Genomic DNA, 25485 nt, shown 5'->3' with positions numbered 1-25485 from the left:
ATGTTTAAATGAGATACACCTAAGAAACATTCCTATTTTGAGTTGGAAATCTTTGAAGTGTTATACTGACTTGTAATTTGGTTGGTTAGGAGACTAACCAGCTTATAATCGAAAGAGAAAAACGCCTATATTTCGACCCAAATCGGGAGATGGGCGTTTTTCTCGCAAAGGCGCCCAAATCGGTATAATCGAAAGCCGATTTTGGGCGTTTCCAACTGCACTCTGTCGCAGAAATGAATAAAGTTGACGTGGGCGTGTCGGATGCGGGACTGGGACGTGGTTATCAGCCAAGGAGAGATGGGCGTCTGTAGCTGATAATCGAAAAAAAAGGCGTTTTTACCACGATTTTGGGTCACTTTTTTGGACCCTTTTTTTTCACGAACAAGTCCCAAAAAAGTGCCCCAACTGCCCAGATGACCACTGGAGGGAATCGGGGATGACGTCCCCGGACTCCCCCAGTGGTCACTAACCCCCACCCACCAAAAAAAAACCCACTTTAAAAACTTTTTTCCCAGCCTGTATGTCAGCCTCAAATGCCGTACCCACCTCCATGACAGCAGAATGTGTTCGATCCTCTCACAGCCTTTCCCTGGGTCAGATGTGGCTCTCGGGTGCAGTACAGGGGGTATTGGGCTCCGTGATTTCATTACCTTGTGTTACAGTCTCACGATGTTGGTAGTTGGTAGGCTCTTCTCCCATGGTGCTTTTCCCCCTGCCTACTGGGTCAGAGTGTGCCCTGTTGTGCTTCCTCTTGTAGTCCATGCGGTAGTGGCCATTTTTGTAAGCCAGTTTTAGTTTCCTTTCCTGTGTTAGCCACGTTAGAGAACTTAGTTCTTACCTTGAATGTGGCTGAAAGAGGGCATTGTACAGCATTCTGCCAGCTCTGACCTACTGCTAATCTCAGTACCAGGGAGACTCGTTGCCAGTGGGGCACAACCTCTGCAGTTAACTGTGAGTAAACGTGCGTATTCCAATAAAGGACATTTTCAGAGAGATTAGTCTTCAGGTGTCAACTGGTGTGCCAATGTTATACAGCAGCAACAAGTCCTAGAGGCCTGCGTGTATGCAGGTCCCTGGAGCACTTTTAGTGGGTACCGCAGTGCACTTCAGCCAGGTGGACCCAGGCCCATCCCCCCCCTACCTATAACACTTGTGCTGGTAAATGGGAGGCCTCCAAAACCCACTGTACCCACATGTAGGTGCCCCCTTCACCCCTAAGAGCTATGGTAGTGTTGTACATTTGTGGGTAGTGAGTTTTGGGGGAGGGGGTTGGGAGCTCAGCACCCGTGGTAAGGGAGCTATGCATGTGGGAGGTTTTTCTGAAGTCCACCGCACTGACCTAGGGTGCCCAGTTGGTGTCCTGGCATATCAGGGGGGCCAGTGTACTACCAATCCTGGCCCCTCCCACGACCAAATGGCTCAGATTAGGACGTTTTTGAGCTGGGCGTTTTTAGTTTCCATTATCGCTAAAAAGCAAACAAACGCCCAGCTCAAAAACGTCCATTTTTTCGAAAATACGGTTCAGCCCACCCCTTCACGGACCTGTTCTCAGAGATAAACGCCCATGGAGATAGGCGTTTGCGTTCAGTTATGCCCCTCCACATGTTTGGTTAGTAAAGAAATTAGAGTGTATGCTGGATCAAGAAGGGAATCAGCAGTTCTACTGGTCTAATCCTGTACAATCTAACTGAAGAGTATTTCTTTCTGTTTACCAGTACAGTCAAATAATTCCATTCCACTTAAATAAATATTTTTTTGTTATATATGTAAGGGAGTAGTATCTGGATTTATTGTAAATCAAATTGATTCCATTCACAGGAATTTATATTCACCTTTTTGCATTCATCCGGTATTATCTTTTAAGGATGATGTTTTATTTTCTGTTCACTCTGTCTCTGGTGAGCTGAGCACAGTTTATTTATTTATTGTATTTGTATCCCATGTTTTCCCACCTTTTTGCAGGCTCAATGTGGCTTACAATATATCATGGATTCTGGAAAAGGAAAAAGATATACATTTGGTTTTACAGAAGGAATTTGAGTTACATGGTCATGAAGTACAAGATAGTGGCATTACAGAAGACATTGACAGACATTAGGAGTACTAGATGGTGGTATTACAGAAGATATTATCAGAAATTAAAATACAAGATACAGGTGTGGTAGAAACATTAAAAACAATAGATGTATGACGACGTTACTAGGTGTATTTGGGGATTTTACGGAATTATTCTTTGTGGTATATCTTTTCAAAGAGATGAGTCTTCAGTAGTTTACGGAAGTTGGTCAGTTCATAGGTCGTTTTCAGATAGCGTGGTAGTGCGTTCCAGAGTTGCGTGCTCATGTAAGAGAAAGTGGAGGCCTGTGTTAATTTGTATTTCAGACCTTTGCAGTTGGGGAAATGAAGATTAAGGAATGTTCGAGAAGATTGTTTTGCATTCCTGGGTGGCAGGTCTATTAGGTCTGACATGGAGGTTGGGGCATCTCCATGGATGATTTTATGAACGAGGGTGCATACTTTGAACGTGATTCGTTCTTTGAGTGGGAGCCAGTGCAGTTTCTCTCGTAGGGGCTTTGCACTTTCATATTTTGGTTTTTCGAATATTAGTCTGGCCGCTGTGTTCTGGGCTGTTTGGAGTTTTTTGATTATTTGTTCTTTACAGCTGGCGTAGAGTGAGTTGCAGTAGTCCAGATGACTGAGTACCAGAGATTGTACCAAGTTACGGAAGACGGTCCTTGGAAAAAATGGTCTTACTCTCTTTAGTTTCCACATTGAGTGAAACATCTTTTTGGTTGTGTTTTTCGCATGATTCTCAAGAATAAGATGCCGATCAATGGTGACTCCCAGAATCTTTAGGGTATCCGAGATTGGTAGATTTAGTTTTGGTGTGTTGATGGTGGTAAATTTGTCTTTGTTGTGTTGCGAGGTGAGTACTAGGCATTGGTTTTTTTCTGCATTTAGTTTCAGCTTAAATGCATCTGCCCAAGAATGCATAATATGTAAATTTTGGTTGATTTCGCTGGAAATTTCACTTAGGTCTTGCTTGAATGGAATGAAGATCGTTACATCGTCGGCGTATATGTATGGGTTGAGGTTTTGCATCGATAGTAATTTGGCTAGGGGTGTCATCATTAGGTTGAATATGGTCGGTGAGAGGGGGGATCCCTGTGGAACTCCGCATTTGGGTGTCCAAGTGGCTGATGTAATCGAATTTGCTGTGACTTGATATGAGCGTGTAGTTAGGAACCCCTTAAACCAATTGAGAACTTTACTCTGATACCGAAGTATTCGAGGATGTGTAATAAAATTCCGTGATCAACCATGTCGAAGGCGCTTGACATGTCGAATTGTAGGAGTAGTATATTCTTGCCAGTTGCTATCATTTGTTTGAATTTGGTCATAAGCGTGACTAGTACAGTTTCAGTGCTGTGGTTGGAGCGAAATCCTGACTGGGAGTCATATAGTATAGAGAACTTGTATAGATACTCTGTGAGATGTTTGGTCACCATCCCTTCTGTTATTTTAGTAATTAAGGGAATAGATGCTACTGGTCTATAGTTAGTTAATTCATTCGCATTTTTCTTTGCATCTTTAGGTATGGGGGTGAGTAAAATGTTTCCTTTCTCCCTTGGGAAGAGTCCATTTTGTAACATGAAGTTCATGTGGTTTGTTAGGTCTATTATGAATTGTTGAGGGGCTGATTTCATAAGGTTATTTGGGCATACATCTAATTTGCAATGTGATTTGGCGAATCTTTTAAGGGTTTGTGAGATGAGATCTTCTGATAGTATTTCGAATTCAGTCCAAATCCTGTCTGCAGGGTATACTCCTGGGTCTGGGTCTAGGCAGTCTAGAAGTGTAGTGTATTCGATGGTGCTGATAGGTATTTTGAGTCGCAGTTGTATGATTTTCTCTTTAAAGTATTTTGCAAGGTTATCAGCTCCTGGTGTGTCTTTGCTGTTGTTCATGACTGGTGTGGTGTCTAACAACTTATTCACGAGTTGGAAGAGTTTGTGTGTGTCTTTGTAATTTGGTCCAATTTCATTTTTGTAGTGTGATCTTTTGGATTGTCTTATGGTATATTTATATTTCCTTTGGAGTTATTTCCAAGTGGTGAGTGTGGGGTCGTCTTTCTTTTTGTTCCATGCTCGTTCCAATCTCCTAACTTGTGTTTTGAGTTTTTTCAGTTCTTCATTGAACCATGGTAGTGAGTTCTTTCTGTGCGAGGTTCTGGTTTGGATTGGGGCGATGTTGTCTAGTATTGATTTGCATCTATTATCCCATTCTGAGAGGAATTGGATTGTGTCTGCCTCTATTGTCCATCCATCGTGGTAGATTTGCCAGAATTTTACCGGATCTATTTTTCCTCTCGTGGTGTAAGTTTTTCGTGTTTGTCTATTAGTAGTGTCTCTCATTCTCCATAGGAGGGTGATATGTGCTTTGTAATGGCCTGACCACAGTACAGGTGTCCATTTAGTATCTGTTAATATGAGGTTTGCATTGTAGTCAAATTTGTGTGTGATGATATCTAATGTGTGTCCTTTTTTGTGAGTTGGTTGCGAATTTGGTTCTTGGAGGTCCCATAGCTGTAGGAACTCTTTGCATTCTTGGGTACTTCTTGTGGTGGTATCTTCAAGGTGTAGGTTGATGTCTCCTATTATAATGAGGTTTGAGGAAGAGATGCAAGTGTTCGAAATAAAGTCCATGAGGTGTGTTTGGGAGTCTTGCCAATTGCCTGGTGGTCTATAAAGTATAACTGCGTTTAGTTGTTCCTGCAGTTTTGGGTTATTGATTCTGATTGAGGCAATTTCGAGTTGTGGCAGTATGGATTCACCTGTATTTGTGATGGTGAATTCAGGTTTGTATATTATGGCTAATCCTCCTCCTCTTTTACCGTTTCTTGTCCAATGGGTAATTTTGTATCCTGGTGGGCATAGTTCTAAGATGATGGGGTCTTTGAGGTCGAGTATCCAGGTTTCTGTGATGAATAGGAAGTCAAGTTTGTCTGCAGTAATCCAGTCTATTATATCCTGTGTTTTGGTTATTACAGATCTGGCGTTAATGTATCCCATTTGGATTGAATGGTAGGGTTCGGTTTGGGACGCAGTTGTATTAATTCTTATTAGTTGCCTGCTTTCTTGGTCTCTAGTTATGTTGTGTCCTTTCTTCCCTTTCTTTTGGTTGTTTCCATATATGTTTATCTTTCCTTTTTGTTGATGGTTACTCTTTTGTTCTGGTGAGTAGTGCGTAGGTTGTATGTAGGGTGTGTGTGTTGTGGGTAGTTTGGTGTTTATGTTGGGAATAGTCCATGCGTAGTGTATTAGGGGGAGGAAGTAGATTATCATGAGCTGTTTTTTGGTGTTCATGTTGGCTGCTGTTCCAAGAGGCTTGCTCTGTATTTGAAAGTGTCCCTCGGCTGGCACGACTACATATTAGAGGCATTTTGATACTGTGTGAAGTCTTACCAGACAGGTGACATTTCCTTTCTCTTCTTCTCCTTCTGACCTCCCCCTTCCTTTTTTTTTCTGTTTCCTTCCACTCTTTATGAGGCTCATTTTCGAAAGAGAAAAATGTCTAAAATATATTTTTTTTAAACCTGTTTTGCAGACGTCTAGCTATGCATTTCATCTGCACTTCATCCAAATCACAAGGGGATGTGTCAGAGGTGTTTCAAAGGTCGGATTAGGGCATGAATAACACTTGGATGTTTTACAGCCATAATGGAATAAAAACAAAACATCATGGCAAAATCTTCAACGTTTTGTTCTACACCTGTTCTTCTAATGAACAAGACACAAGAAGTTGCCCCATGTGACCAGATGACCATTGGAGGGACTCAGGGATGATCCCCTTACTCCTCCAGTGGTCACCAACCCCCTCCCACCACCAAAAAATGTGACTAAAAATAGTACTCACCAGCCGCTATGACAGCCGCAGATGTAATAGCCAGGTCCATCAGAGCAGCATACAGATCTTGAAGTAGACAGTATACTTCATCCATCCCAGGCCTATTCCTCCTAATACCTATTACAGTTGTGGTGGAAACTGTGAGTCTTCCAAAACTCAGCAGAAATCCACTATACCCACATAAAGGTGCCCCCTTCACCCATAAGGTCTATTGTAGTGGTGTACAGTATGGGGTAGAGGGTTTTACGTGGGTTTTATAGGGCTCAGCAGACAAGATAAGGGAGCAATGGTGAGATGTGTTCCTGGAAGCATTTATATGAAGTCCACAGCAGTCCTCCCTGGGATGACCTATTGTTCTCCTGTGATGTCTGGGGGACCAGTCTGCTAAAAATGCTGGCCCCTCCTACATCCCAAAGGCTTGATTTTGTGCATTTTTAACTTGTGCTTTTTTTTTTAAATGGCCTATAAGGATAAAAGCACAAAACCTTTTTTGAAACAGGATTTTTGAAAAAAAGATAAATGTTTTTCTTTTTTAAAAAATGGGTATATTTCCTATTCAGATTCGGAATGTTTAGCTCAAAACATCCAAAGTCTGACTTAGACAAACTACCAAAAATGTCCCTTCAAATTGTTGGTTCAGATGCATATGTATAGGCAGAGAAAGAGAGGTGCTAGAGTCTAGTGATTATGGGTGTGTGAATGAGGGTAAGATGTACATTTACTTGCTGTGGCCTGATTCATGACTGAAGAACAGAAAAAAATATGGGATAAGGGTAAAAGAGGAAAGAAATGCAGTTTATTTCTTCTAAAGCTGGAACATACACATTTCTGTCTCTGTTATTAGACCAATATATAAAGTTTGTCACAAACAATGCTTCAAACCCTTATTCTAAACCTATTTTACTCTTGTCTTCTACTAATGTCTGTATTTCTGTATCTGTTTGATGCTAATTTTATATTAAATGACATTTATTGTCCTTAAAGTCGCACACCATTGAACTATTACAACTTCCTGGCCTTTGTGTCTGCGGTGGAGGAGATTAACAACAGCTCGGAGCTCTTACCCAACCTCACACTGGGATTCCACATTCATAACCCTTACAACAATTTATTATTAATGTATACAGCTGCCATGAACATATTTTCAGGAATGGACACCGGGATCCCAAATTACAACTGCAAAACATCTGGACCACTGGCTGCTATTATTGAAGGTCTTCCAGATGAGCATTCGAGCCAGTTTTCCAGCCTGTCCAGGATATACCACTACCCACAGGTCATCTTTGATTTCACTTCATTCACTCTTCTATAAGCCTTCCTTAAAGAACATCAATATTTTCAGAATGAAACCAAATTATTAACCTCTCACTCTTAAGTTTAACATTTTTTATTGATGACAGATCAGAGAAAAACAACATATTCCACAATCTTATTTTACAAAAATTCCAACTTGGAAGTGCACTCCATATAACCAGAGTCTTGCAGTCCATCATCAATCTTTTAACTATTTATCCCACCCCTCCCCGCTACATTCTGTATTTTATATGTTTTATTAAAGCGTTTGTCATACAAATAATATAAAAGTGAACACTAAAGCAAACAACCCCCCCAAAAAAATAAACACAAATATGTTAAAAAAAAATCTCTTTTAGATCTCTTTTGCCAGGAGCCACATAGCACTCATTGACCTGGGGTATCCATAATATTTGTTTACAGGTATTGCCATGGACCTCTGATTATGTTAACCTCTCACTCTTAACTGTGACAAACTGTAGAATTTAAATGATGATTCAGAGACAGAAGTTTGTAAAATGAACTACATGAAAGTAAATATTAAGTCGGCAGAGCAATGGGCTCAAACATCCTATTTCTCCTTCCTGGTATTTCTTACAACTTTAGCCTCTGTTGCCTCTGGTTCAAACTTTAAGGCCAATGTGATTAATATATATGATGTATTATTTGAACTCATGAGAGTAAAATTATTAATTCTCAGTACAATAATTCTAAGTGGGAAATTCTTTGCAAGTAATTTATTGTATAACTAGTAAAAAAGGCCCATTTCTGACACAAATGAAATGGGCGCTAGCAAGGTTTTCCTCGGAGTGTGTATGTTTGAGAGAGTGTATGTGAGAGTGACTGTGTGTGAGAGAGAGAGTGAATGTGCGAGTGTGTTTGTGTGAGAGAGAGTGAGTCTGGGTGCGAGTGTGTCTGTGAGAGAGTGTGTGTGTGAGAATGAGAGTGTGTCCAAGTGCGTATGTGAGACACAGTGTGAGAGAGAGAGTGTTTCACACAGATACAGTGTGTGCAAGAGAGAGAGTGTGTGTGAGACACAGACTCTCTGTGAGACTGAGTGTATGACACCAAGAGAGTGTGTGAGTGACTGTGTGACACATAGAGAGTGAATGTGATACAGTGTGAGACATAGAGTGTGTGACAGTGTGTGAGAGTGAGAGAGAGAAAGACATTGACTGTGTGAGAGAGAGAGAGAGAGTGTGACCAGGGATCACCTTCCCTTACTCCCCCATATCACAAAACATTTTTCCAAACAGCATTTTCAAAAGGAAAAGATAGACATTTTTTTTTTTTTTTTTTATAGAAAATGACCTTTCCTGTTCTGATTTGGATGTTTTACAAAAATGTCCAAATTCAGACTTGGATGTCATATCCAAAAATGCCCCTTGTGCGTTTGACTTGCCCAAGCTCATAAGGAGCAGAAGTGAGAATTGAACCCATGTTGCCATGATCAAAGCCTGCTGCACTAACCATTAAGCCACTCTTCCTCTCTTTAGGAAATCTTGCATTTGGAAGTCTTTTGTTTGAAAGTGGACCACATAAAAGGACGTCCAAATCACAAGAGGTCCATACCATTTTCGAACACAAAAGATAAACGTCCATTTTTTTTTGAAAATGACCTTTTTTCCTGTTTGGAATTTGGACATCTTTTTAAAATGTCCAAATTCTGATTTAGATGTTTCTTTTGAAAATGCCCCTCTAAGTGACTTGCCAGTGGTCACAAGGAGCTGCAGTGGCTCATGGCTGAGGAACGACAGCTGACATTCTAAAACTATCATTTTGGCCATTAGCAGGGAAACTGTTAAATGGGAAAGGATGTGCATTGCTTTTTACTTTGAGCAGGCAATCATGAATCCCGCTTCTGCGCACCCCAGCAGCCATCTGACCCCGATATGAAAAGGGGACTGAATTTACTAGTACAACTCCAGATCATACTGCTTCTGCAGTTGTGCCGGAGAATATAAGAATATAAGAGTAGACATGCTGGATCAGACCAATGGTCCATCTAGCCCAGTATCCTGATTTCCAAACAGTGGCCAAGCTTCCATGTGCCTTTCCAGGGTCTCCTGCACTAGGACACTGTGAGCAGGCTCCTCTTCTGTGCATATGGTCCAGCTCCATTATTCACAGTGACTGCTAAGTGGTTGTTTCTGATGTTCCAGGCCACCTCAACTAGACCCATGATGCTGCTTTCCACACCTCTGCAGTTACTTCTAGGTTTGATCCTTTGTTCTGTATTTGGTGAGCATCTGCCTGTGTTTTATGTGTTTGAAGAATTCATTTAAAGTTATTTCATGTATGGTAATAATGGTGGGGTGGGGAGATCAGGGGAGGGGCAGGAAGGAGAGGGAATTAGTTGGGGGGGGGGGGTCCCTTCTTTAATTTATGACCTGGGTTCCAGCAGATCTAACACCAGCCCTGGTTGTGATTAATGGAAAGAAAATGATCAGGTAAGCCATATTTTTTTCCACATACATTCTGCTAACACTTGTTAAAAAAACCTTTATTCATATGATTGTGCGAAACTTGCAAATACATTTCTTGAATTCAGGGAAATAGTCTGCAAATGATCTAGGATTAAACCTTTGACTTCCCTAACTGGACAATGCACTGTTATTACAGAGCATGGCATCAACAATTTAACTGGCTTAAATTAAGAGTTGGTGCTGATGTTTAAAATAATCCATAGAGGCAAGGCCAGTGGTAAGACTGAATCTAATGACTTCGCTGGCTTTATGGTATACCTTAGGACAGCAGAATAATCTGTATCAAGCTGATTTATTTTAATTATTACAAAACCTTGTGGTTAAATTTGGGAAAGAAGGGATGCAGGATGGTAGTAAAAGGGATCAAAAGTGCTCTGCTATTCAATGTGCTGGATTACCAAGGAAGGAACAGAATAGACTGTCCTGGAGAGATGCCTTGTAATTAGTCTCACTCTAACTGGAATCTCAGATGTATCTAAGGCAGTATGGACACAATAACTGTGCAGAGTGGATGGGCTTTTTCATCTTTTTCTGTTATCATCACCTGTATACTCATTTGCCTCCCCTCTTGTTGCTTCTTACCCAGTACTTCCCTCGCCCTTAATTGTCTTGTCTGTCTGTATTATTTTAGATTGTAAGCTCTATTGAGCAGGGACTGTCTCTCTATGTCAGGTGTTCAGCGCTGCGTGCGTCTGGTAGCGCTATACAAATGCTAATAATAATAATGTTGTGTTACAGTGCAATCCACAAAAGCATCCCAATCAAATTAATATTTGTCTTTTTTAGCTACTTAAAACAAAGGATCCATAAGGTTATAGTTAGCAGAAACAACTTCTATTTCAAGATGACCAGGGATCACCTTGCCTTACTCCACCAAATCACAAAACATTTTTCTAAACAGCAAATTCAAAAGGAAAACATAGACTTTTTTTTTTTTAATAGAAAATGACCTTTCCTGTTCTGATTTGGATGTTTTACAAAACGTCCAAATTCAGACTTGCCCAAAGTCATAAGGAGCAGAAGTGAGAGTTGAACCCATGTTGCCAAGATCAAAGCCTGTTGGAAGTCTTTTGTTTGAAAATGGACCACATAAAAGGACATCCAAATCACAAGAGGTCCATTGCATTTTCGAATACAAAAGATAAACGTCCATTTTTTTTTTTGAAAATGACCTTTTTCCTGTTAGGAATTTGGACGTCTTTTTAAAATGTCCAAATTCTGATTTAGATGTTTCTTTTGAAAATGCCCCTCTAAATGACTTGCCAGTGGTCACAAGGAGCTACAGTGGCTCATGGCTGAGGAAGGACAGCTGGCATTCTAAAACTACCATTTTGGCCATTTGCAGGGAAACTGTTAAATGGGAAAGGATGTGTATTGCTCTTTACTTTGAGCAGGCAATCATGAATCCTGCTTCTGTGCATACACCAGTATCCCTCTACCCCAGCAGCCATCTGACCCCTATATGAACAGAGGACTGAATTTACTAGTACAGCTCCGGATCCTACACAGCTCCCCTGCAGGTGTGCCGGAGAATATAACATAAGAATATATGAGTAGACATGCTGGATCAGACCAATGGTCCATCTAGCTCAGTATCCTGATATACAAACAGTGGCCAAGCTTCCATGTGCCTTTCCAGGGTCTCCTGCACTAGGACACTCTGAGCAGGCTCCTCTTCAGTGCATATGCTCTAGCTCCACTATTTACAGTGACTGCTAATTGGTGCTTTCTGATGTTCCAGGCTACCTCAACTAGACCCATGGTGCCGCCTTGCACACCTCTGCAGTTACTTCCAGGTGTGATCCTTTGTTCTGTATTTGGTGAAAGTCTGTCTGTGTTTTGTGTTTTAAGAAGTCATTTAAAGATATTTTATATATGGTAATAATCAGTGGTGTGCTGGAGCGGACTCTCATGGGCTTGCGAGAGCCGTTTGTTAAGTTTTAAGAATTTTGGGAGCCGGTTGTTAAAGTAGGCCTCCCCATGGCTACTTTAACAACTGACTCCCAAAATGTGGGCTTGGTCCCCCTCCTGAATTCTCTTTTATTTTGCTGGCAGTGATGCTGGCCCCACCAGCCAAGTAAATAGACTGTTGCTGCTCCCTGCTCCTTGTTTCTGACTCTGAGCAGGGAGGGAGATCAGGGGAGGGGCAGGGAGGAGAGATTAGATAGGGGGTCCCTTCCTTAATTTATGACCCGGGCTTCAGCTATTCTAACACCAACTCTGGTTGTGATTAATGGAAAGAAAATTATCTGGTAAGGCATATTTTTTCCCACACACATTCTCCTAACACTTGTTTTAAAAAGTGTTAATGTGTTCTTTTATTAACATGAATGTGTGAAACTTCCAAATACATTTCCTAAATTCATGGAAATAGTTTGGAAATGATGAATTAAAACCTCTTACAGTGCATGACATCAACAATTTAACTGGCTGAAATTAAGAGTTGGCACTGTTGTTTAACATAATCCATAGAGGCAAGGCCATTATCTATATAGGTAGTAGGACTGAGTCTACTGATAATGTGCTGACCTCACTGACTTTATATGTTTAGCTTAGGCCAGCAGAATAAATCTTTATGAAGCAGATGGGGTGCAGGATGGATGTAATAGGGATCAGATGTGCTGCTATTCAAGGTGCTAGATTTCCAAGGAAGGACCCCAATAGATTGTCTTGGAGAGATGCCTTGTAATTAGTTACGCTCTAATAGGATTCTCAGATGTATGCAAGGCAGTAAAGACACAATAATTGCAGGGTCGCAGAGAGGGGGGCAGGAAGGGACAAAATTCCCCGGGCCTCCAAGGGGGGCCTGGTGCCGGGGTCAGGTCACCGGCGCTGCAGTCCCTGGTCTCACCTGACTACCCTCGGCTCCATCGACAGCCCCCCTCTGTCTGCCACCGGGCCCCCTGCATTAAAATCGGCAGCAGCTCAGCTCCGTTTGGAAAGGCAGATCACTTTCCTTCAGGCCCTCCCTGTGTCCCACCCTCGCGGAAACCATAAGTTACATCAGACGAGGGCAGGACACAGTGAGGGGAGGCCCGAAGGAAAGCGATCTGTCTTTCCAAATGAGCAGAGGCGCTGCCGATTTTAATGCAGAGGGCCCAGTAGTGGACGGAGGGGGGCTGTCGACGGAGCCGAATTCAGGCAGGTGGACTGCAGCGCCGGTGGCCTAGGAGCGGGGGGGGGGGGGGGGGGGGCGGCTTAGTCTCTCGGCAGCCCTGAATAACTGTGCAGAGTGTATGGGCTTTTTTCATCTATTTCTGTTATCATCACCTGTATTACAATATTGTGATATACTGTGATCCATAAAAGCATGCCAATCAAATTAATATTTGTCTTTAAGTTAAGGAAGACAAAGGATCCATAAGGTTATATTTAAAAGAAACAAACTATATTTCAAGATAAATGAAGCTGTCAAGAGCAGATATCCCTTAAGGATGAACCTCTGAGCATCAGGGCCCAACAGAGACCACATGATATCCTCACAGGCATTGGAGCTCAGCTAGAAATAGAGTGGTCACCTCTCGATATACATTAAATTATGCAAGCTTTTGTTATCCTTCTTGTGTGTAAATGGACAGGTCTACTTCACTGCAGTTTAATACTTAATGCTTTCTGCCCATCATTCAAATACTTAGTTAGATAGCACCATCAGGAACCATACAGCATCCCACACCATGCCCAGCTGTTACATTTGGAGTGGGAAGAGTGAACGTTATCACAGTAGAAGCTGTTTCACAGCACAAAAAATGGAAGTTCATCTGGTTCTGATTGTGTTGATGTTTTGTGACATCCTGTGGAAGATGGTTGAGTGTCAGTGCACCCTTGGAAACTGCCTATCAGCTGAGCTACGACCAGGCTATCAGAGGGATGGGGACATCATGATTGGGGGACTTGTAACTGTAGAAATCTCTTTTCCATTTCATCTTCCATCCTTCACAACTGTTCCCCCATTTGATGTATCTTCCTAGTAAGTCGAATTATGGCTCAGTTCCTACATGAGACAAGCTTGTATTTTTTTTTTGTCACTGGCATGAACTGCAAATATAACCTGATTACAATTTACCAATTCTCTCACATTAAGTATGAGTATTTTCCGTTGAAAAGTACCCTGGGGAAAAAGGACCTGCTAAGAATTTAATTTATCAATAAATATTTTTCCCATAAAATCTATGTAAAAATATGCAACTGGATGTGGTGTCGTCTCTCTCAATCTGTCATACCTTTAGGGCAGATAAAAATGTACTTTTCCCTTGGTCTTTTCCCAGTGTGGCATTACTTATGTACTTATATTTTTCTTTACATGTAAGTTGTTTTCTTCCAGCTGGAATTCTGTCACCTTTCTTCAGAATATAACCTTGTTTAATTAAAGATATTTATCATTTGATGCATTTCCAAGAGCAACCAAAGTATTAGAGGAGATGGAATTCCTCCTATATGAGGAAAGGCTAAAGAGGTTAGGATTTTTCAGCTTGGAAAAGAGAGGGTTGAGGGGGGATATGATTGAGGTCTATAAAATTCTAAGTGGTGTAGAACGGGTAGAAGTGAATCGATTTTTCACTCTTTCAGAAAGTCAAAGACCAGGGGACACTCAATGAAATTGCATGGGAATACTTTTAAAACAGATAGGAGGAAGTATTTTTTCACTCAAAGAATAGTTAAGCTCTGGAACTCATTGCCGGAGGATGTGGTAACAGTAGTTAGCATATCTGGGTTTAAGAAAGGTTTGGGCAAGTTTCTGGAGGAAAAGTCTGTAGTCTGCCATTAATTATCCCTGGGATTAGTAGCATGGAATGTGCTACTAATTGGGTTTCTGCCAGGTATTTGCGACCTGGATGGGCCACTGTTGGAGGCAGCATACTAGGCTCGATGGACCATTGATCTGACCCAGTATGTCTATTCTTATGCTCTTAAGTGTGTTTTGCAGCAGCATTTGTTGTGAATTGATGAAATCAATAAATGTAGATCTCTGCTTTATAACTAACAGATAGCATTGCTTATGTAAGCATTGTCTCCACTTTGGGAATTGAATGTTGTGTTCTCCACAAACGAACCTTTTCCAGAGATGCGAAGGCAGTAGAATGAGAGGACATGAAATGAGATTGAAGGGGGGCAGACTCAAGAAAAATGTCAGGAAGTATTTTGTCACAGAGAGAGTAGTGGATGCTTGGAATGCCCTCCTGCGGGAGGTGGTGGAGATGAAAACGGTAACGGAATTCAAACATGCGTGGGATAAACATAAAGGAATCCTGTTCAGAAGGAAGGGATCCTCAGGAGCTTAGCCGAGATTGGGTAGCAGAGCCGGTGGTGGGAGGCGGGGCTGGTGGTTGGGAGGCGAGGATAGTGCTGGGCAGACTTACGGTCTGTGCCAGAACCAGTGGTGGGAGGTGGGTCTGGTGGTTGGGGGGCGGGGATAGTGCTGGGCAGACTTAAAAGGTCTGTGCCCAGAAAAAGACAGGTACAAATCAAGGTAAGGTATGCACAAAAAGTGGCACATATGAGTTTATCTTGTTGGGCAGACTGGATGGACCGTGCAGGTCTTTTTCTGCTGTCATCTACTATGTTACTATGTTCCAATGAACAGAGTGAAAAGTTTTCAGACAGCTTCAGATCCTGGGTAAACATATTGTGAAAAGTGACCTCCCCATGTTTTTCCAAAGCATGTTTGCATAATGTTGCTGTTTACTATTGAACTACTTTAAATATCCACCATACTCTCCAAGAAAGAAACAAAAAATCACATCTTTTGTTTTTTGAGGTTCTCCCCTTCTTAATTCCTTTGACATCCTTTTAAAATTCAGCTTTTCATTCTTTTGAAAATACTACTTGTTTGTACCTTATTCATAGCATATAAGTATGTGAAAACTTGCATTGTATCTTCCTTTTGCTTTTCTTCTAATGTCGAGTGTGTCTTTATCTCCTTCAGCCCCTCTGTGTGTAACTTATTCTTCAGACAATACACCGTTTTGCTTACTTTTGTATGAATTACCTCCATCCTAAGTCTCCTTTAGTGCAGAAACTTGACAGGACATAACCAGTATATCCCATGAAACTAAAAACACAGTATCTGTGCATTAAGATTTAGGGAAGTTATTCATGTGAACAGAGTATTCAGGCACTGATTTAGTAACCAGAGGGTTTTCCTGTGAACTGTCTGCTATTTTCCACAAAAGTCAAGTAGAGTTACCCATAAAAATAAATTGAATTACAAACTTTTGTATGAAATTTTAAAATAGACTACTTCATTGAAGTTTAGTGGTCTTCTCCCACCTCACCTCATCTTTCTCCTTCTTACCCCTTCCTTTCTCTTCTTCCTCTTATGACCGCCCCCTTCCTTTTTTCTTTCTCCTTGCACTCTGGGACATATCTTCACCTGTGGCTGATGTGAACTTCTGCTAAAATGTTTAGCTGTTCCATCATGAGTCTGGCTTCTTTTTTTGTTGCTGGGGATTGGGGCTTTCCGGCTGTACTTCCAAGCATGCAATCTCCCCCGATACCACTTCCTCATCCAACCTCCTTTGGTTCCTGTATAATCATGGGTGAAGAGTTTGTGGGGCTCATTTTCAAAAGAGAAAAATGTCCAAAAAGTGTCACAACGCACCATTTGGATGGTTTTTTTTTCTCTAAATATCCAAATTGGTTTTTACAAAACCTGTTTTGCGGACATCTATCTATGCATTTCATCTGTAGTGTGTCCAAATCACAAGCCGATGTCTAAGAGGTGTTTTAAAATTGGAATTAGGGTGTGCATTATACTTGGATGTTTTATAACCATAATTATAATGGAATAAAACCAAAACATCTAGGGTGAAATCTTCATCTATTTTGGTTTAGACCTGTTTTTTTTTTAATCAGCAAGACACAAAAATGTGCCCTAAATGACCAGATGACCACTGGGCTCAGGGAATACTCCCCTTACTACCTTAGAGGTCACGGACCCCCCTCCCACTAATAAAAAATATGAATAAAAGTAGTACTTACCAGCTTCTATGACAGCTTTAGATGATATAGCAAGGTCCTTCAGAGCAGCATACAGGTCCCAGGAGTAGTGTGGTTGGTAGTGGATGAAGTACACTGTAGACAGGTGGCCCAGGCCTATACCTCTTACTACCTGTTATACTTGTGGTGGAAACTGTGAGCCCTCCAAAACTCACTAGAAACCCACTGTACCTATTATATACATGACCCCTTCACTCATAATGGCTATTGTAGTGGTGTACAGTTGGGAGTAGTGGGTTTCAGGTGGGTTTTTTAAGGCTCAGCAGACAAGGTAAGGGAGCAATGATGTATACCTGGGAGCATTTATATGAAGTCCACTGCAGTGCCCACTGGGGTGCCCAATTGCTTTCCTGCCATATCTGGGGACCAGTGTGCTAAAAATGTTGGCCCCTCCTATATCCCAATGGCATGATTTTGTGAATTTTTAACTTTTTTTTTTAAATTGCCTAAAAAGATAAATGCATAAAGAACAGAACTTTGTTAGAAGCAGTATTTTAGGAAAAAAAGGTAGATGCTTTTCTTTTTTCAAAAATGAGTTTTCTCTTATTTGGAGTTGGTATGTTTAGCTCAAAACATCCAAAGGCTGACTCATATGAACTATCGAAAATGCCCCCCCCCCCCCATATTGTTGGTTCACATGCATATGTATAGGCAGAGAAAGAGAGGTGCTAGAATCTAGTGAATATGGGTGTGTGAATGAGGGTACAATGTGCATTTACTTGCTATGGCCTGATTCATGGCTAGAATAGAAAAAAATAATAGAAATACAATTAATTTGTGGTGAACCTGGTGCATGCATGCTTTGGTCTTTGTTATCAGACCAATATTTTATTTTAGTTACATTTGTACTCCACGCTTTCCCACTCATGGCAGGCTCAATGCGGCTTACATATACAGGTACTTATTTGTACCTGGGGCAATGGAGGGTTACGTGACTTGCCCAGAGTCACAAGGAGCTGTGCCTGAAGTGGGAATTGAACTCAGTTCCTCAGTTTCCAGGACTAGAGTCCACCTCCCTAACCACTAGGCCACTCCTTATCCTAAACCTATTTTACTCTTGTCTAACACTAATGTATGTGTTTCTGTATCTTATAGTTTGATGCTAATTTCATATTAAATGACATTTATTGTCCTTAAAGTCCTGTACTATTGAACTATTACAACTTCCTGGCCTTTGTGTCTGCGGTGGAGGAGATTAACAACAGCTCGGAGCTCTTACCCAACCTCACACTGGGATTCCACATTTATAACCCTTATAACAATATATTACTAATGTATACAGCTGCCATGGGCATATTTTCAGGAATGGACACTGGGATCCCAAATTACATCTGCAAAACATCTGGACCACTGGCTGCTGTTATTGAAGGTCTTCCAGCTGAGCATTCGAGCCAGTTTTCCAGCCTCTCCAAGATATACCACTATCCACAGGTCAGAGAGCATCTTTGATTGCACTTCATTCACTCTTCTGTAAACCTTCCTTCAGGAACATCAACCTTTAGCAAAAGTAAACCAAATTATTATCCTCTCACCCTTAACTGTGACAAATTGTAGAATTTAGATAATGATTCAGAGACAAAAGTTTGTAAAATGAACTACATGGTTCAAACTTTAAGGCCAATGTGATTAATATGTATGACGTATAATTTGAACTCATGAGTATAAAATTATTAATTCTTAGTATAATAAGAAGTCTGAGAGGGAATTTTGTTGCAAGTTTCATTATAACTAACGTAATTTCCTGAATGAAACAAATCAACGTATCAGGTTGCATGATTCTACTTCCTGGAAACAAGGTGAATTGCTGTAACTCAGCAGTTCTGAACCAGTGTGTCGGGCCAGCTCCCAAAGCGACTTTATTATCCTTCACCCATCCTTCCTGCCATGAATCAAGAGCCTCAACTCTTCTGACCTCAGCTCCTTCCCTCTCTCCCATGACTCCTGCTCCCCTCCTTCACTAGCCCCCTCCACTGATGGTCAATCTTCAGCCCTTTGCCGTTAACAGAAGTCATAATGAACAGCCTTGGCCAACCCAGAGCCTTTTCTCTGCAGCTGTCCCTGTTCAGTCATATGCAAAGCAACCTTTCACCCTTAAATTGTATAGCAATCTTGATGTACAGAAGTTGGAGAGAATAACAGTGTATTGCCCCTGTCTTGTGAAAAAATTAGTAAACAAAGGATACGTGGAGTTTGAGTTTCTGGAGGAAGGTCCCAGGGTGGGGCTTTTATTTCAGAAGTTCATCAGTAGCAGCTACAGAGGTCACATGGGGGAAAATTTCCTTTTACTCAGCAGTGTCCCAGAGAAGGGAAAATGGTAAAACTAGAGAACATGAATTGGGGTTGTAGTCTTAGGAGTAATGTTAGAAAATTATTTTTCACAGAGAGGGTGGTTGATGACTGGAATGCAATCCCGAGGGAGGTGGTGAAGAAAAAAATGGTGACAGAATTCAAAAAGGCATGCAAAAAGGCATGGGATGAACACAGAGAATCTTTAGTTAGAAAATTGATGGTATAAAAATCATAACTTAAATAGCTGTATGTGTATGTCAATCGGTTTAAGATGGGCTGGAGAGGGCTTGATAGAAATTCCAGTAATTTGGAATGCAAGAACAGGGCTAGGCAGACTTTACTGTTGATGTACCAAAAATGACAAAGTGGGCTTTGAAGGCAACTTCAGTACTTGGAACCTAAGGACAGAGTTGGGCTGACTTCTATGGTCTGTGTCACAGAAATGCCAGGAGAGACAATGATCAAGTATATCACATTCATTTTTTTTCTATAATCAGGAGTTGATAATGAATGTCATTTTTGGGCAGACTGGATGGACCATTCAGGTCTTTTTCTGCCATCATTAGTATTTTACTATACTACTGGCTTTATCATGTCACCTATTTTCTCCTCCACTCTTTACAGTAGAATTAAGCTCTAAGTAGTTGATATATGAATAAAATGTGATCTTTTCATGATAAAGGTGATGATAAATTCCATCTTTTATTTTCAGCAGATCAGTTACACCTCAGGGAATCTTGTCATGAGCGACAAGGTTGAGTTTCCTTATTTCTACAGAACTGTACCTAGTGATCTGCACCTCTGTGCTGGGATAGTCAAACTATTGACGCATTTTGGCTGGACCTGGGTCGGTATCATTGCATCTAGTGATGAGAACAGCATGAGGGCTGTGCAGATCCTGAGAAAATGGATTGAGCAGAGTGGAGGTTGCATTGAATTCATAGAAACCTTCAGACAGTCCAGTTCTCTGCTGTTTCAAGATATGAAAAATATTTCTGAGATCATCCATAAATCTTCAACTAAAGTGATTATTTTGTATTGTAGTAAAGACTACACAGAGGCTGTAAGTCATACATCCATTTGGGAAGCACCTGGAAAGGTCTGGATCATGACAGCTGAATGGCAATTTGTCTTGCCCTCATACTTTATTGATAGAAAAAATACCTTAGCTTTCACAGTGGGAAAGAAAATTATTCCAAATTTTCACAAATTTGTCCGTGAGGTTAATCCTTCAATGTTTCCAAATGATTCATTCATAGAGATGTGGTGGAAGGACCTCTGTAACAACCAGTGCCCCAAAAGCATCCAAAGATCCTGCAGCAATGATGAAACATCTGCCTACACCATACACTGTGACATCATAAACTCTGGGGACAGCTACAATGTATACAATGCTGTGTACAGCTTGGCACATGCACTGCATGACATGATCACTTCTAGATCTGGAAATACCACCATATGGAGTGGAGAAAGTGAGAGTTTTTTTTATTTTTTGCCATGGAAGGTAATATCCTATGTTAGAAGAATGTTATTGTCAGAAAGAAGATATGCTATATGTTTACACAATGTGAAAGGGAAGCACGATGCAGTGAAGTCTGTATATTCACATAGATGCTTCATGTCAAACATCATGGACATGCAGCTAATTGCAAAAAGTAAAGCATGGTTCTTTTATTTTTCAAGCTAGTAAATTGTAGAATTATATACCTGTACAAATTAAATTTGGGTGATTTCTAGCTACAGTATATACAATTCTGTAATGGTTTGAAGACTTATCTTTTTATTAAGTATTTGAATGAACAATTTTGTAGGGCTTTCTTGTTTCTACATGTGTGTTTTTGAAATTATGTAACCAGAATAGATTCTGTATTGATATTAGTGGGATATAAATACTTTGAATAGAATGAAATAGAGATATTATTTTGGAAATTTAAATAATCTAATAATGTGGCATTAAATCACCAGTTTGTCTTATGTTTTGCCTGCTCAGTTATCATGTCCCCTACTCAACGCAAGTGGCATTCTTGGGCTGCGGGGGGTCCCATCGACACGCACGCTTGACTGGCACTACCCTGAGCCATCTGTGTGTAGTCCTTCTCTGGGTTTGTTCAGAGAGCGGTGGTTGCAGGCTCCTTAATTGTTTTGCTTCCATGCACCTGTGTCTGCTCTCTCTCTGCCTGGCTTTCAGGCTCCTTGATTGCTTTGCTTCCATGCACCTGGGACTACTCTCCTATTGGTCTTCCGGTTCCTCCTCCCCCTGCTCTTGTCCTATGGCTGTGCTCCTTCTCCCTGCTGGTTCCTGCTGATGTCAGACGCCAGCACTTTATTAGCTGAGCTCTTCCTGGACTCCATACATCGGCTTAAACTTTGGTATGTGTTACTTGCTCTATAGTTTGCTTCTTATCTACTTGTCCCTTGTTGCTGACTTTGCCTGTACGTGGATTACTCTCTTGCCTGTTGTTTGCCTATTGACATTGCCTGTTCCTGGATTACTCCCCTGCCTGCTGCCTGCCTATTGACTTTGCCAGTACCTGGTTCACTCTCTTGCCTGCTGCCTGCCTGGCCGATACATTCACCACCCCGCTTCCAGCTCCGTCTCGTAAGTCTTGCAGGTCGTCCACACCTAGGGGTTCAACCTCTGGGGAATGGCGGTCAGCACAGGTGAAACCCGGGGTTGTCTGGCCACCAAGAAGAACCTGGTCGAAGTACCGGGCTCAACAGCGCTCTACTTGGTACAAGAACTCACAAATCTGAAATCAGTGATGTTAAGTTGAAGGACTATGTGTGCATGATCTGATAGTGGAATACTTTCAATACTGGAGTGGCATGTTTTATCTAAAAAGGAGCTGGATATAAAAAAATAATCTATTCTGGAATATGAATTGTGTGGTAGGGAATAAAATGGGTAATACCTCAAATTATTATGCATAAGGTGCCAAGCATCTTGTTCATGCAGCTGTATCATTACATCACGTAGAGGTGACCAAGCCTTAGAATTTTTTGGAAGGATAAACAGATTTTCTATCGATCTCAGGATTTTGAATTAAATTAAAATTTCTCCCTAGTCACTTCCATTAGATATTACATCAACAGCAGTGTGAAAGAAATCAGGAATATCAGAATTAGGAGCATGTATGTGTTAAGGAATTGTAGCTTGTGAGCCCCTGTACCCAGCGAAGCACAAATGAGATAACTCAGACCTGAGCTCCCCAACGCGGCCGGACAGTACTGAGAGTTCACCTGGAGTGACCCCTTCCCCTGGGGGTTGAGCCCCCAGGCCCCAGGGTCGACAGGACTTTGAGATTCCAATCGAGAGAAAAGGCACGCCAAAATTAAGGTCGGAAGTCAGGCAAAGGTCCAGGCAGGCAGCAGACAGAAGAGATGGTCAGGATACAGGCAATGGTCGAGGCAGGCAGCAAACAAAGAGATGGTCAGGATTCAGGCAATGGTCGAAGCAGGCAGCAAACAGAGATGGTCAGGATTCAGGCAATGGTGAAGGCAGGCAGCAAACAAAGAGATGGTCAGGATTCAGGCAATGGTCAAGGCAGGCAGCAAACAAAGAGATGGTCCGGATACAGGCAATGGTCAAACCACTAGACACAGGAACACCGGAAACACCACCAACTCCACCGAAGTTGAAGCCGAAGCAAAATGCTGACTGTGTTCTGCTCTTAAGTAGGCCTCTCATCAGAGGATCTCTGCCACAGCTGTCAGGCGAGGACTCTCATTGGGCACACCCCATAAGGATAAGCTTCCCAAGATGGCTGCCTCTCAGGAACAGATAGAAATGAACTTCCCAAGATGGCTGCCTCTCAGGAACAGATACAAATAAACTTCTCAAGATGGCTGCCACTCAGATACAGGTGAACATTCCAAGATGTCTGCCCCTCAGATGAACCTCCTAAGATGGCCGCCGCCAGGAGTAGCAAGGTAGGAGTGTAACAATACCCCCTCCGGAAGACCCCCTCCTCACCGGCCCGGTCCAGGTTTAGCAGGATATCGGGTATGGAATTCCCTCACCAGCTCAGGAGCATGGACATTCTTAGCCGGTTCCCATGAGTTGTCTTCTGGCTCGAAGTGCTTCCAGGAGAATAGATACAAAAGCTGTCTCCCCCGATGTTTAGAGTCTAGTATCTCCTCCACCTCGTACTCAGGATTGGGCTCTGCTCCAGGAATCGCCTCCTTCCTACGGTCCGTGTGTCACCTGGGGAGAGGAACATTTTTAAGAGAGGCACATGAAAGGCATTATGTATCTTAAGGTTTTGGGGTAACTGGAGTTGGTAGGTGATGTATCGTACTCGGGACAAAACCGAGAATGGCCCAATGAATCTGGGAGCAAATTTGAAGGACGGCAACCGAAGCCTCAGATGTCTAGTGGTAAGCAATACCTTCTGCCGTGGCTGGAAAATAGGAGCCGCTCGTCTCCTCTAGTCAAAAGACCGTTTCGCCCGAACTGCGGCTTGCTGCAGATGCTCCTGGACGTCTCTCCACATGCTCTGAAAAGTAGCAAGAGTTAGCTGAAGTTGCAGAAGCACTTGAGTGACAGGAACAGGTGAAGGCAAAGGTGGATGACATCCAAAAACAAAAAAAAATGGAGAGGTCTGAGAGGCGGAATGAACACTATTATTATAAGTGAATTTGGCCCAGGGCAGTAGAGAAGCCCAGTCATCTTGGCGATGATTAGTGTAGGCTCTCAAAAAAGTTTTGAGGGTCTAGTTCACCCTTTCTGCCATCCCGATAGTTTGTGGATGGTACGCTGATGAGAATAGTGTCGTGATACCAAAGGCAGTGCAAAGAGCTCTCCAAAATCGGGATGTGAACTGAGAACCCCTGTCGCTAATAATCTGCTGGGGTAATCCATGCAGGCGGAAGATGTGACAGATGAAACTGGTAGCAAGGGTGGAAGCCATGGGTAGCGCTTTCATGGATACAAAATGGGCCATCCGGGAGAATCGGTCGATTACCACCCAGATGACCGTGTTTCCCTGGGAAGCTGGCAGGTCAGTGATAAAATCCATCAATATCTCTTGCCACGACTGCTGGGGTACAGGTAGAGCCTGCAGCTGCCCCCAAGGTCTTCCATGGGATGATGTACTCCGGGCACAAACGGGACAGGTGGAAACAAATTGCCGAATGTCTTGTGCCATCCGTGGCCACCAGTAAGAACGGGAGATAAGATGGTAGGTCTTCTGGAAACCGAAGTGGCCAGTGAAAGTCGATGAATGCCCCCATTGGAGTACCTTCCTTCGAAGCCGAGGATGTACTGTGGTCTTCTGTGAGGTGGAAACACCAAGGACGGCTGGAATGCAAGCTGGGTTTAGCATAGGATGAGGTTCCTCTGGTTCTCCAGATGCCTCAAATACCCGGGAGAGGGCGTCCGCCTGCACATTCTTCTCTGCCGGTCGTAACACCAGTCGGAAATCAAAATGCGTGAAGAAAAGGGACCATCGAGCCTGGCGTGGATTCAGTCTCTTCGCGTCCTGTAGATATAATAAATTCTTGTGGTCCGTCATGATGGTGACGGGATGTGCGGCTCCCTCTAGCAGATAACGCCACTCCTGGAGGGCCCACTTGAGTGCAAGCAATTCTCAATCTCCTATAGTATAATTCTTCTCGGTAGGGGAGAACTTACGGGAAAAGAAGAAACATGGATGCCTCTTGCCAGATTCACCGGTCTGGGACAGCACTGCCCCGGCCCCCAAAGAAGAGGCGTCCACTTCCACCAGAAAAGGCTTAGCTGGATCAGGACTCTGAAATACTGGAGCAACCAGAAAAGCCTCCTTCAACGTGGAGAATGCAGTCAAAGCTTCTTGAATCCCCTCCGAAGGGACACCACCTTGTAGAGGTGGAGGGGCTTCAGTGTTTCAATGACTCAGAAGGCTATGCTTTAGGGTTACCCATATCAGACAGGCCTCTGAGGAGAAACCAGACAAAGAGTGTCCCAAAATGGAGGATCCAAGATGGCGTTGAGGGAGGACGTACGTTAGTTGAGCTCCCGTTTTACGCCAGAATACCTGAAGAAGTAGGCGCGCTCCCCAGAGAATGGGGAAGAGAAAAGGTAAAGCCGTGGTGTTGTCCTCCTCGAACACGGCTGGGGTTCCCACCACTTGTCAGCCTACTTTGGAGAGATTCGGGGTCATAACGTCGGGGATATCGGTTCCTGCTTCGGGGCACAGCAAGGCTTTATCGCCGATTCTCAGTGGAGAGGGAGTGACTTTGCGTCCCCCTGTTGGCACGACCCCTCCAAGACCTTCGCTATGGAGGTCAACAGTGGAAACGCCCGAAGTGGGTCAGGATTTTCACGTGACCCGAGGAGGTCCTGGCGCAGCATCGACTCCGGATAATAAACCAACTGGGGGATTGGAGAGTGAGTTCTCCCCCCCCCCCCCCCCCGAAGATATCTGGAGCGGTTTCTGTGGAGAAATTGGACCTGGTGAAGCAAAAAAATGTCACAAGTGTGAATAACTTTCTTCTTCAGATGTAAAACATTTTTCAGGAATAAACATGTGAATTA

The sequence above is a fragment of the Microcaecilia unicolor genome, chromosome 3 (assembly GCF_901765095.1).
Source record: "Microcaecilia unicolor chromosome 3, aMicUni1.1, whole genome shotgun sequence".
Taxonomy (NCBI): Eukaryota; Metazoa; Chordata; class Amphibia; order Gymnophiona; family Siphonopidae; genus Microcaecilia; species Microcaecilia unicolor.
The sequence above is the reverse complement of the archived record's forward strand: the minus strand, read 5'-3'. Positions refer to the sequence as shown.